The sequence below is a fragment of the Crotalus tigris genome, unplaced genomic scaffold (genome assembly GCF_016545835.1).
Source record: "Crotalus tigris isolate CLP2741 ecotype Arizona unplaced genomic scaffold, ASM1654583v1 scf7180000021471.419163, whole genome shotgun sequence".
In the NCBI taxonomy this organism is placed as follows: Eukaryota; Metazoa; Chordata; class Lepidosauria; order Squamata; family Viperidae; genus Crotalus; species Crotalus tigris.
In genome coordinates this window covers 332,621-345,578 of record NW_024098525.1, presented here as the reverse complement: position 1 = coordinate 345,578, position 12,958 = coordinate 332,621, and positions in this window count along the sequence as shown.

Below are 12,958 nucleotides of genomic sequence, written 5' to 3'. Positions count from 1 at the left end.
TGAGAACTTAGCCTCGCCTCGATTGGTTTATCTTCTGTTTAATCAATGTTTAAGCTTTACTTAATCAATGTCTAAACTGTTTCAAAACAGGTAATGTGAAGGATATTGATTAAACGAGAACAGTGAGCAAGGGTGCTCATCTCGACATGGGTCATGCACTTCTCTTCATGAAGACCTGACAAGAGAATCTACTGTCATTGGCATGCAGACTTTTCAAAATATGTTTCCTTTGAATAATTTTGTGGAGGCTACTCAATTACCTCCTTTTGTACACCTGTATAATTTTCCTGAAATGAGAAACCCAGCTACTGCACTTTGTTTTTTAATCTCTTATTTAATATGATTATTTTTATGCAAATGGCAAAGGTTTTGCTCTCATAAAGACCTTACTGACATTAATTTCTGACCCTTGCTATCTAGATAATATCATTTAAAATAACCCCAACAGGTCTGTAGAACCTATGACAATAATTGGGGGGGGGGAATGAATTCTTCTGTTAATTTAGAACTTCAGCTGAATAGGGAGGAAAAGTTTAAAACATATCTGTACAAAAAGTCAAACACATTAACCGGACAACTGCATTATGTTAACTGGGTTTGTCAAAAGTTAGATTTCCTTAGACAACTGGTAAAGTCTTCTCAATTATAGCCAGTGAAACTGGATAACAGATAAGACCAGATTAGCCAGGATCCAGGTTTACTGTTAATTTACTGAAGTCTATCAAAGTTAATCTACTCTAGGTCTGAGTTTGAATGACACACTCTGGGTAAAAACTATTATAGTCAAAGTACAATGACATTCGTCACAAAACAATATTACACAGAACAATAGGAAAATGATATATTAAAGGGGTTACAAAGAGATTGCTATTATTTCATGGCAAGTTTCACCTATGGGGACCGCATTATGTGTAATGGATAAGTGAGAGCCATTGCAATATAGTGCTTATGATGCTGAAATGGGAATGGGAAAAGGCAGCTTCTAGTCCTACTTTGGGTACAGCAGCCAGCTGGGTGATTTTGGGCCAGTCACTCTCAATGCTGAGTGCTTCACTGTGGGATCTAGATAATTCTAATGGAAATCCTACAACCGAATGGGATAAATGGTAAAAAAGAAAAGAGTAATGTTTAAACGTGTATCTAATATTATAAGGGAAACCTAAAGTATTGTGATTATGCATAACCACTTTTTATAAGAAAACCTATTAGGCCAATCCTCCAACATGACAAATTATTAGATGTGAAAGTGGGCTCAGGAAAAAAAAAAACCAAGCCTCTGGTTATCTAAGCAATTCCAAACTGGTAAGATGGTTAACTAACCATATTAAAATCCAAATTCTCTCTGAAACTAGCATGAGCTCAGTTTGCAGACCCAAGTCTTTCATGCTTTTTCATATGATATTGATAGCAAGAATACTACTGGAAAGCCATAGGTTTGCAATTTGTCTGATAAGGCTGACCAGTGCTTTTTAAGGACTGTTGAGTGAACCAAGCCTAATGAGTAAAAGTTCAGCTTTAATCAGAAACTACAAAAATGCAAACCTGGTTCACCACCCTAGGTGGGCCACATGCCACAAACAAGGCTGTACCAGACAGATATCTAGTGGTTTCCAGCACCATTGTCCTCAAAAATTGGGATTGCATTATTTTTAGTAATGGGATTGGAATAAGGTTCTTGTTGAATTGCATAATGAGGCTGCACTAAAGTCTTGACTGCAGAACAAATTAGTGACAGAGGGAACAACTTCTTCTCCTTTTGAATAGTAAATTGTCACTTAGGAAAGTTATCACTGATGTGCATTTTTTAAAGACCAACTTGAGACTGAAGTGAAATTGCTGCCTCACTAGCCTAGAATAGGACTTATCTGGATCTGTTACATGATTCCTCTGTATTTTCAATATAGTGTCAGTTCATATAGATCTCTGCACACATTCAAAATCAAATGTTCATGGGGTCCATCTTCAAATTCCCTAGTTAACCTGAAGTTTCATACAAATGTAGAGTTGAAGTTCAATTCAATATATGGAATTTTCAATATTTATTTTTCTTTTCTTGAAATACAGTAGTTTCAATGGAAAAAGAAATTTAGGTACTATTTAATCGTTCATAAAGTGGGTTTTTTCATCCATTCCTCCTTCCTGTTTAACAAATAGAGTAAATGTACTATACCTTGTCTCATGAACATTTTTCTTAAATGAACTACAGTGTATGAACTATGAATAATTACAATCTACCCCAACTTGGCATTTTGTTTTCTTTGACTGAAGAATGTTAAGAATGTATGAGCATAAACGTCAAGTGCTGAATATGAAAAGATATCTCTTATTTTTTTCAGGTAGCAATAGTTAACCATAAGATAAATTAAAAGCCTATTCCATATCCAGCTTGGAAAATTAATTTAATAACAGCAGTTTTATCTGACTTCTAAATGCTAAAGCACAAATGTTTGAGATAAGCCATACCAACTGGCATATGAGTATAGTCTTACAAACCATAGATATCTGGATGAATTATGAATTTTTGCCTAGTTGGGACTCCAATATATACACACAGAAAAATCCTCATTTTTCAGTTGCATTCATCCATGCACAAAGGTAAAAACAAGGAAATATTACATTCATTGAAATTAATGAGCAAGTCTACTTGTATAAAAGCTGTGTATTTGCTTTGGGCTTGGAAAAATGGAATTTCATTATTATAGCAGCAATACATTGTTATACATGTTTAGGTCCAATTAATATGCTCCTCTCAACAGTTCCAGTACCCCCAGATATTCTCCAGAGAATCTCTTAACCGTCCAGGTTTTGACAGGCAGATGGAAACAACCCAATATTACAATATGCCATAGTGATTCCCCAGGCCTTTCCAGAATGGAAAATGGCCACATGTTACAAAAAGCATTTGATTTTGTGTTAATTGCTATTCAAAAGTGATTATAATGTAGGAATTGTATAAAATGCCAAATCGACCTGAATAAAGTTGTTGGGTGATATATTTACCTGTTCCGATTGTTCCCTCATTGATCACAGTCATTGTAAATATACAGAGATGATTCATTGCTTGTAATCAAGCACAGCATTTATTTTAATAGCTTTTCCAATATTAGTTCTGAAGCTCCCAGGGAAATATGAACTTGGTTTCTGTTTTCAGTCAGTATCACCGTACGTAACTGCATGATGGCCAGTATCATTTCTGCAAAAATACCCAAGACTGTATTGTAAAAATGCACTGAAGTTGCTAAGTGATGTGCAGTATAGACTTCCATTATATTATCATTTTACAAAGTCAAGTGCTTAAAAGCAAAAAAATCAATGGCCAATAAGCATAAATCTTTCAGGGCTTATATGATGTACAGTGACACATTATTTTTGCCAGGCATAAGGGTTGTAGGCTGTACACACATCTAGCAATGTTTCTGTTTTAAGAATTCTAGAACTTATCCCAACAGATTCAGAATTTATCAAAATTATGAGCCTTTATCACTTTATCTATTTTTTTAGGCAGGTGTGTATAGGAAACATGTATTTCCCCCCGCCCCAGAATATACATAAACAATCAAACATTAGGTATGTTCCTTTAGTTCATCTACATGATTTTTCTGATTTTTATTTCTCTCCCTGATCATGTATCTCCAATCAGGACAAAATTTATATGAAGTTTAAACTTTTGTGAGATTAAGCACGAAGATTTCACAGAAATCAGTGCAGAAGTTTATATACAGGTAATCCTCAGCTTACAACCTCAACTGAGCCCAAAAATTATGTTGATAAGTGAGACAGTTGTTAAGTGAATTTTGCCCCAGTTTACAACTTTTCTTGCCACGGTTGTTAGGTGAATCACTGCAGTTGTTAAGTTAGTGACATGGTTGTTAAGTGAGTGTAGCTTCCTCATTGACTTTACTTGTCAGAAGGTCACAAAAGGTCTTCACGTGACCCTGGGACACTGCAATGTTCATGAATAGGAACCAGTTCCTAAGTATTCTAAAATATGTGACATGAAGATGCTGCAACAGTCATGTGAAAAATGGTCATAAATCACTTTTTTCAGTGCCATTGTAACTTTGAATGGTCATTAAATGGATTGTTGTAAGTTGAGGACTACTTGTAATTTTTTTTTTACCACATTAGTTCAATATTCAGGCCACTTCCAAGCATTTTCATTTCCCCATAGGTTAGATATATGAGTGAGACACATGATTGGTTCAGAAATGCGTCATTCTCCTGCTCTGATTTATCCACCTATTCCACAGCAGGCAATTCCATATCACCACCATTTCCACTTCCCAATCCCTCAAAAATCTCTTGAAGCCAAGTCACCAGTGTCTTCCACTGAAACTGAGATGTTAACAGAGAGTGCAGAGAAGAATTATTTGACCATAGTTCAGTCACAACCTACTGCTGAACCTATGATAACAAAAACAACTTCACCCCAACTCCATGCAAAAGGACAAGAGATTCAATTACTCTCCACTCCACTCCCATTCCTGTTCTTAAATCATATTGTATGCCTATGTCTGGTTTCATGCAAAAAAAAAATCTGTGAGGACATCATGCTGCAAAACCACAAACCTTTCACTCTTCTTAAAGGACTTGTGAAATAATAGCATGTGTCTGGGAGATAGTGTGGGGCAAAAATGTTCACCAATAGGGGAATGAGATCTGCACAAAAGCAGCATTGCAGAAGACTAGATGGAGATGCCACTAACAGTTACTATAGTACTATTCTGTTCTGTTGCTGTTCTGTTTAGTAGATATATGAACAGGGAATTGTAAGCAGAACAGTAGACCCATCATCCAATGGGTGAGTTGTTAGGTATATCTCTCTCTTTCTGTGTCTGTGTGTGTCTGTGTGTGTGTCTTTGTCTTTGTGTGTAAAGAGCTAAAGTCAGCAGCAAGTCCTTAAAACTTTTGAAATCATATCATCAAATGTTCCTTGTTCAAAAGCTATCTAGTTAAGAAACTGAGGGAAAAAAATATCCACCCTCATACGCCAATCAGGATGGCTTTTAATGTACTGTTTGGATAGCAAGAACTGTGACAAGATAAGCTGCATGAGGCATAATTGGCTCAGTTATGTAATGTATACATTTTTATTAAAAAACAAGAAGAAAATTATTTTGTCATTCACTGTGAGAGAGAAAAAGGGCCCTAGAGGGAGCAGTCATTCCTCTACTGTCATTTGGTATCCTCTTTACAAAGCATTATATTTTCATAAAGTGTTCCTTCAGCACTGCAAATGTAACATATCTAGTGATATTATCTTAGCCTTACCAACATGTAGCTATATATACAATCTCAGGCTTTGGAGAAAAGTGACACAAAACCTACTACGAGCATCCATATTATTTGTAGGATGTCTGGGTGTTTGTATGTGTGCCTCCGCGTCTGTGTCCAAGCGTAAAGCGAACGTAAGCACAACACTGAGAAAGCTGGAAAGTCTGCATAACTGCCCTTCCTTGGGATGGCGCTGCTTTCCTCCTCAGGTGACCCATTCGTAAAGTATGAGTTTGGTCTGGGAAAACCAGAAATCATGAGAAAAAAAAGGAAAGTTGTTCCACCTTCTCTCTATTTACAACAAGGGGAAGGGGAAACGCGATCCGGCTTTCAACGCTGAATTATTATAGCTTCCATCAATTCTAGAGATGTAGATTTCTTTGTGGTCTCTGTTTTCCTCTGCCTTGAAGGACCAACCATGCATTTGGTTTAAGGAGTGGCAGAAAGATGCTACACCGCACCCTCAGAAGGGTCTGAATCATCTATGAACCTGATGCATTGCACAGGCCTACTAGATACTGGAAGTCCTTGATTTACAACAGTTCATTTAGTGACCGTTCGAAGTTACAACGGCACTGAAAAAAGTGACTGATGACCATTTTTCACACTTATGACCATAGCAGCATCTCCATAATCATATGATAAAAATTCAGATACTTGGCAACTGACTCATATCTATGATGGTTGCAGCATCCCATGCAGTGGTGGGATTCAGCCAGTGCGCACTACTTCAGCCGAACCAGTAGGCAATTTTTTGTTGCCCAGGCCCAGAATGGACTTCTGGAAGCATCATCCACACAGAGAACCGGTTGTTCACATATTTGAATCCCACCACTGGTCCCATGTTTGTATGATGAACTTCTGCAGCCTTCTGACAAGCAAAGTCACAATGCAGAAGCCAAATTCACTTAACAACCATGTTACTAGCTTAATAACTGCAGTAATTTCATTTTACAACTGTGGCAAGAGAAGTTGTAAAATGGGGCAAAGCTCCACTTAACAAATGTCTTACTTAGAAACAGACATTGTGGGCTCAGTTCGGGTGGTAAGTACCAGGAAGGGCTGGCATGAGTTAAAGAAAGGTGATTGTGACTTTCTAAGACTGAGAACACTGTGTTGCAAATTCCACCAAGTTCTCCCCCTCCCACCACACACACACAAACACAAACATACAAAACCCATTGCTCCAGATGGATGAAGTGCTTAGGGAAACTCAAAACCTTGTACCTTCTTCTAACAAAGGATTTCCCCAATGGCATGTTTTAGAAACAGTCTGAAGAAGTACAAAAATGTTTACTCTGCCTGGATCACACCTTATTTTTATACCGACTTTTCAGGAAGAGAGTATAGATCTATTGCTTTCTGCCTTTCTTATGGAGTAATTCAAAAGACATCTTCCTCCCCTATGTTTCTGTCCTATATTCTTGTATTTGCTCAGAATTAAACAGCCATACAAATTATGATTAAATTCAACCATAAAATGTATTTCCATGTATTTTGTACTTAAGTTAGCACTATCCAAGTTAACTGAGTTCTCATAGCTTTCACAAGAAGAATTTTTAGAAAGACCATCTCAAAAAACAGGAAAGAAAAGGCTTCATTTTTGTTTTGTTTTTAACAAGTCTTGTTTATCCACAGAGAAAACTCTGGCAGAATAAACCTTCTTTCAAGATGGATGTCCTTTAGATATCTTCTTTTTCTGTGATCAGGTAGTGGTGGGTTTTTGTTTTTTTGTTTTGTTTTGTTTTGTTTTTTTAAAGCAACCTTCTGCTCTTTCAGTTCCTAGTTTTTTTATATATATTGGCTGTTAAGAGCTCAGAACAGGAAATCCAAAATATACAACGAACGTATGGAATAATTTGAGCTCTGGAATAGAAGACAAAAATTTAGATGGCTTGTACACATACCATGTTTTATATTTTCTAGGATTTTTATTCAAAAGAGAGATAACTTTAAGCAAAAAATGATGTTCCTTGGTACTGCACATCCTAAGCCCAATTATATGTCACCGTTGATATATCTAGATGGAACTTCTGTAAATGTGGAAGCCATCAAAAATTCATGGCAGACTAAGAAGAAATGACTACAGATTCCAAGAATAACATTCCATGGGGATAAATTCCAAGAACAAAATCACATGGAGATATTCAAAAGTGCTCATAAGTAAATCATAAATATAAATAATAATAATATAAACAATTTAAAGAAACCTGTGCCCTGAAATCCACAGAAGTCAGCTCAAGAGACATATTCATTGGAGAAAAGCTAGTATTTTTTATTGATTTTTCTCTCTGCATTTGCCTAAAATTATTTTCTGAAGAATTGGGAGACTCTCTGGAACTATATGGAAGCCACACAGGGTAGGGAATGGGGGAAATGGTCTTGTAGATACCCTTATTAGGTTGCAGTCTACTGATAAACATAAAGTAGCCAACATTATTATAACACTCAGAATGTCAAAGAACTGGATTAATATATGCAAACGAAAACTGGTATGCTGCTGTATTAAAATAAGGTCTGAGGGATTTGCTGGCATTGTACATGTTAAAACCAATTACAATAAATTATCTGATCTAGATCTCTGGGATCGTTGTATGTCATTTTGAGAAAATTAGGAGGTGCTTTAGCCAGTGGAAAGGAGAGGCAAGTGTCTCTGTTCTGGGCCATGATCCCATCAGCTCAAACTCTCTATTTACCTGAAGAGAAAGACCTTCCCTTGCCAATGGATTCTCCCCCTTTTTATTACTCACTAGTAAAAAAAAATATTGGTGATTACTTCATTGCTTCATTCATACTTCATTCTGTATTCTTATAATAATCATTTCTGATTTCTAAATTCTACTATATGCCACAAGGTGAATGTTGTTCATAAACCAGAAATCTATGCCAGTATCTTCTTCTCTCTCTCTCTCTCTCTCTCTCTCTCTCTCTCTCTCTCTCTCTCTCTCTCTCTCTCTCTCTCACACACACACACACACACACACACACACACACACACACACACACACGCTTTTGGCCATTTTACAATATACGAAAAATAATCTCCTCTGGAAATTATAAAATAACTTGAGGTTATATCAATAGTTTAATGTGATACTGACATATCTCTTTTCCCATGCTTGACAAAGGCAACATATCGTATGTAATTTTATATTTTCCCCTCATTGTAGCTAGCAATTAAAGTGCAATTAAATACCACTGAATCAAATATAGATTTAAAATTAATAGTCTCCATTATGCAATAATACTGAGCAGAATACCAAAACGGTAGTCTTTACTTGTAGCAGTGTTATTCCCCTCCCCCTGCCCCTTTTTATAGCTTCAAATTAACCAGGAGGTGGAGATTCAGATTGTTTGCTTGATAGGAGACTCTTTGGTTTAAAAGGTAAGTGATATTCTTCTACCTTATTTAAGCTTCATTTAATTCAGGCTCCCATCTGCTTCATTTTGATTGTGTTTTGAAAATGCACATAAAAGTCACTCACTCACTCTTTCTGCCAATGAAACTTGGGCTGGGGAGTGGGGAGGAAATAATCCCAAAATATGCAGCTGGCACAGTTCCGCCAACAAGAGAAATCCATTGATCTGTCCTGATTCCCAATCCTTGGTCTTTCAAACTGGCTCCTATATTCATAAACAAACCCGTGAACAAATGCATGCATCATCTTTATTGTTCTTTAAAAGCCAGCTGTTGGCTCTTTCTAGCTTCCAGTATGAAAAATGAATGAACTTCCTCCCATTCTTGCCTTATCTCTTATCTTATAATTGTTTTGTTTGGAGCAGTAGGAGAAACCAATATAAATATCTGTGCTGCTTTGTCCTTTCCAAATTTAATTCATCCTTTTCTCTGAGGCATATTCTCCTGACTTTGCTTGGGACTTTTATAACTGCTTACTGTTGAAGTCCATCTTAAAGGTCTTTACCGCTGGGTCTGATGTAACATGGCTAGAGATATCAAGGCACCATCCTTACCAAGCCTTGGGAAAATATCAAGACATAACATACATTTAAGATCCTATACTTGTACACAAAATCTTCAGATGAGATCACTGATATTCAGCCTAGAGGTCCTATCACACAACTAGGTTTAAGAAGGTTACATCAAACAAAGTTAGGATCAGGCACAGGTTTTCTATCTTTTTTTTTTTCCAACTGCCTAATCATACATTCCCATCATTACCTCATAACCTCTTTAGAAACTTAGGGGCTGATAATTCAGTGTTATAAAGCACATTTGTGGACAATAGAATCTAGTGTCCAACTTCTCTGGCTTAAAAGATAGTGGAAAGATCTGTCCTCAATATAGCAGTGTGTATAGTCAGTCAGAGAAGACAATACTGGCCTAACAGACAACTAGTTTTGGCTCTCTGCTGATTTAATGTAGTCTTTATTCCTTATTTTTCCCATTCAGGGGACTCTCCACATGCAGGTGGCCAGATGTTATTCCATGAGGTTCAAATTCTCTACCAGGAATTGAGCCCTCAGACATTTGTACTTTAGATTACTAAATATTCAGTAGCACATTAGCTTTAGCAGCCGTCTAAGTCTTTCTTCTTCTTGTGCCATATCTGTTATCGGACGTTGGCGATCATGTTGACGATCCTGTTTTTATCAGCAGCCGCACGAAAAAGTGCTGCTGAGTTTTGTCCAAACCAGTCCCTTAGATTAATCTTTCTGGCTCTGCAGATTAGCAATGGTGTCAGCGGAAGGAGGAGAGGGGATGGTTGCACACACATGCCACTTGCACAAAGGTAGCTTCACACACTAAATACATTGGCCCGCCACTTGTATAACCCAGTCCCCCAAAATCTGCGGCCTGATAATGGGCCATGACCAGGGATTGGGGACCCCTGATCTAGGTCCTAGTGCTCAATACATGCAGGGAGGGATATTTAGAAACATCATCAAAATGGTATAACCATGGAAGTCATACAAAACCCTGTCCATGTGGACATGACATAATAAGATAAGATAACCTTTATTGTCATTTTTTTTACTGTGGGCACAATGGCACACATCAAAAATGAAATTTAGTTGCCTGCTCTCAAAGTGAAACACATACATGACACACTCCTACATATACATAACAAATAAATATTAAATACTGTCCATCTTGAATATATAACGGAAGGAAGAAGCTTGAGAGTTCGCAAGATTAATGCTGTATGGAATGAAACTATGGCTGAATCTGGATGTTCTGCTTTGGATACCATGAAGCCTCCTCCCAGAAGGTAACAAGGAAAACAGATCATGAAGAGGATGTAGATAATCTTATGGACCCTGCTCAAGCACCACTTCTGTGCTATATCCTGGATGGGAGGGAGGGAGCTGCCAATGATCTTTTCGGCCATCCTCACCATCCTCATAATGCAACACCTGCATGTTATTAATTAATTAAACAAATAAATAAATATGTTTCAAGGCTGGGCGACTGCACAGTGATCCTGATGATTAAGTTAAGGTTTAAAAGAAATGTGGAAGAAAACAACATATGTTAAAGAAAACCAATGCAGCTGACAAGAAGAGTGAACCAAAAAACCTAAAGAAGTTCAACCATCATCCTAGCACAAGGCCGGGAAAAGCAATCAGGTCTTTAACAATTTGCAGTAACAAGTCAAAGGGATGAGAGCATATCATTTTGGGGGCATATCATTTCAAAAAGGGAGCCATCTCTAAGAAGGCACACTTCTTTATTCCTGTAAAGTGATCCTGCTTAATCGATGGGACTTGGATCATGCCCACTGTATCTAATTTCACTATACAAGTGGAAATATATGGAGCCAGGGCCTATTCCATGAAGGGGTTTAAAGCTTAGACAAGCTGTGCCCCACTGAGTCATCATTTCAGAGACATTTCCTCACCTAAACAGAAACCAAATGACCAAGGGCAAAACCAGAGTGGAAGCAGGAGCAACTTCCTGCTGGCTTCCCCATTGATGTTAATAATAATAATAAAGTTGGAAGGGACCTTGGAGGTCATCGAGTCCAACCCCCTGCTCAGGCAGGAACCCTACACCATTTCAGACAAATGGCTGTCCAGTCTCTTCTTAAAAACTTCCAATATTGGAACATTCACCGCTTCTGGAGGCAGGTTGTTCCATTGGTTAATTGTTCTAACTGTCAGGAGTTTCTCCTTAGTTCTAGGTTGCTTCTCTCTTTGGTTAGTTTCCACCCGTTGCTTCTTGTCCTGCCTTCAGGCGCTTTGGAAAATAGCTTGACTCCCTCTTCTTTGTGGCAGCCCCTGAGATATTGGAACACTGCTATCATGTCCCCCCTCGTCCTTCTCTTCGTTAAACTAGACATACCCAATTCCAGCAACCATTCCTTATATATTTTAGCCTCCAGTCCCCTAATCATCTTTGTTGCTCTCCTCTGTACTCTTTCTCAGCATCTTTTTTACATCATGGTGACCAAAACTGTTGCTTGTTGGAAGCCAGCAGGAAGCATCAGAAATGACATCATGTAACTATCTCTAACCCCAGCTGTTTTTCAGTCATCATTTCTAATATATTTTGTTATGTATACATAGTTATTGTAAATTAGGGATTTTAATGCTTTCAGTTACTCATTTATCATTATAAAGAGTAGGCTTTCTTTAGCATCCTTTTTATACTGAGAATTTTTTGACCAAAAAATGGATTTGACCTTTGTAAACTAAATGACAATTTGATTTTAAACTTGATATACTATTGAAGCTTTGATTATAACTATCCACTCTCCTGCTTTCTTGGATTATATTAAATTATTTCACATCCAGCTTTTGAGTCATCTTTTTTTGCACATCTGATTTTCTCTTCTACTGTACATACAAAGGTACAAAGGGATATGGCTATATGATCTGGATTCATTAAGCCTCACAATTCAGAATATTTGATCAGGCAAAACTTTAAATACAACACTGAAATGAGAGGAAGAGACTGAGACAGCAAATACGGACCCACACAAAGATAGACATGTCTTTGTTAAATTGTTTTTAAATGTTACTTGTTTTATTAATTTGCATTAAAATTAAATTAAATTAAATTTAAATTTAAAAAAATTTAAAATTTTACCAGAAAGCTAAAGTAGCAACTTGTCTAATGTTTCTAATATAAATACTACTGTAGAATTGAAACTTTTTTTAAAAAAATTCCTGCTTTATTCCTTCAAAAGAGGGAGTTGTTGAATGACTTATAAAATATTAAAAGCATATATAATAACCAGTTCAATGAAGAAAATATATTACATTTGCAGATTGTAATGTAGGATTTGAGGCATTGTATTTGTGACATATTTGAAAATTATGTTCATTATACTTAAATCCTGAATAGCATAAATAAATTGCTAGAGTTCATACAAGCTATTCCTAGAAACACTGTCTCTATAATCTAGTAAACCTGAAAGCCCTTTCCATAAATCCCATCAAATTCAGTGAAATCCACTCCTGAATATTTATCTTGCTTTTTTTTTATCATTCATGCTAATTTTTACAGAATCCTACAATGGCTTAACCCACACACCCTTCCTTCTTTAAAGAAAAATGTTTTGATTTCTGCCTTTTTCAGTTCCTGACTTAAAAAAAAAAAAAAACAGTTGTTCTTTGCAGTAGAACAATTGAAAAACATCAAGGTTAAACATTAATTTTCTGGATGTTCTTAATTATTGTTATAAATCTGCGGTACACTGTTTCTTAACTATTGGCAAGT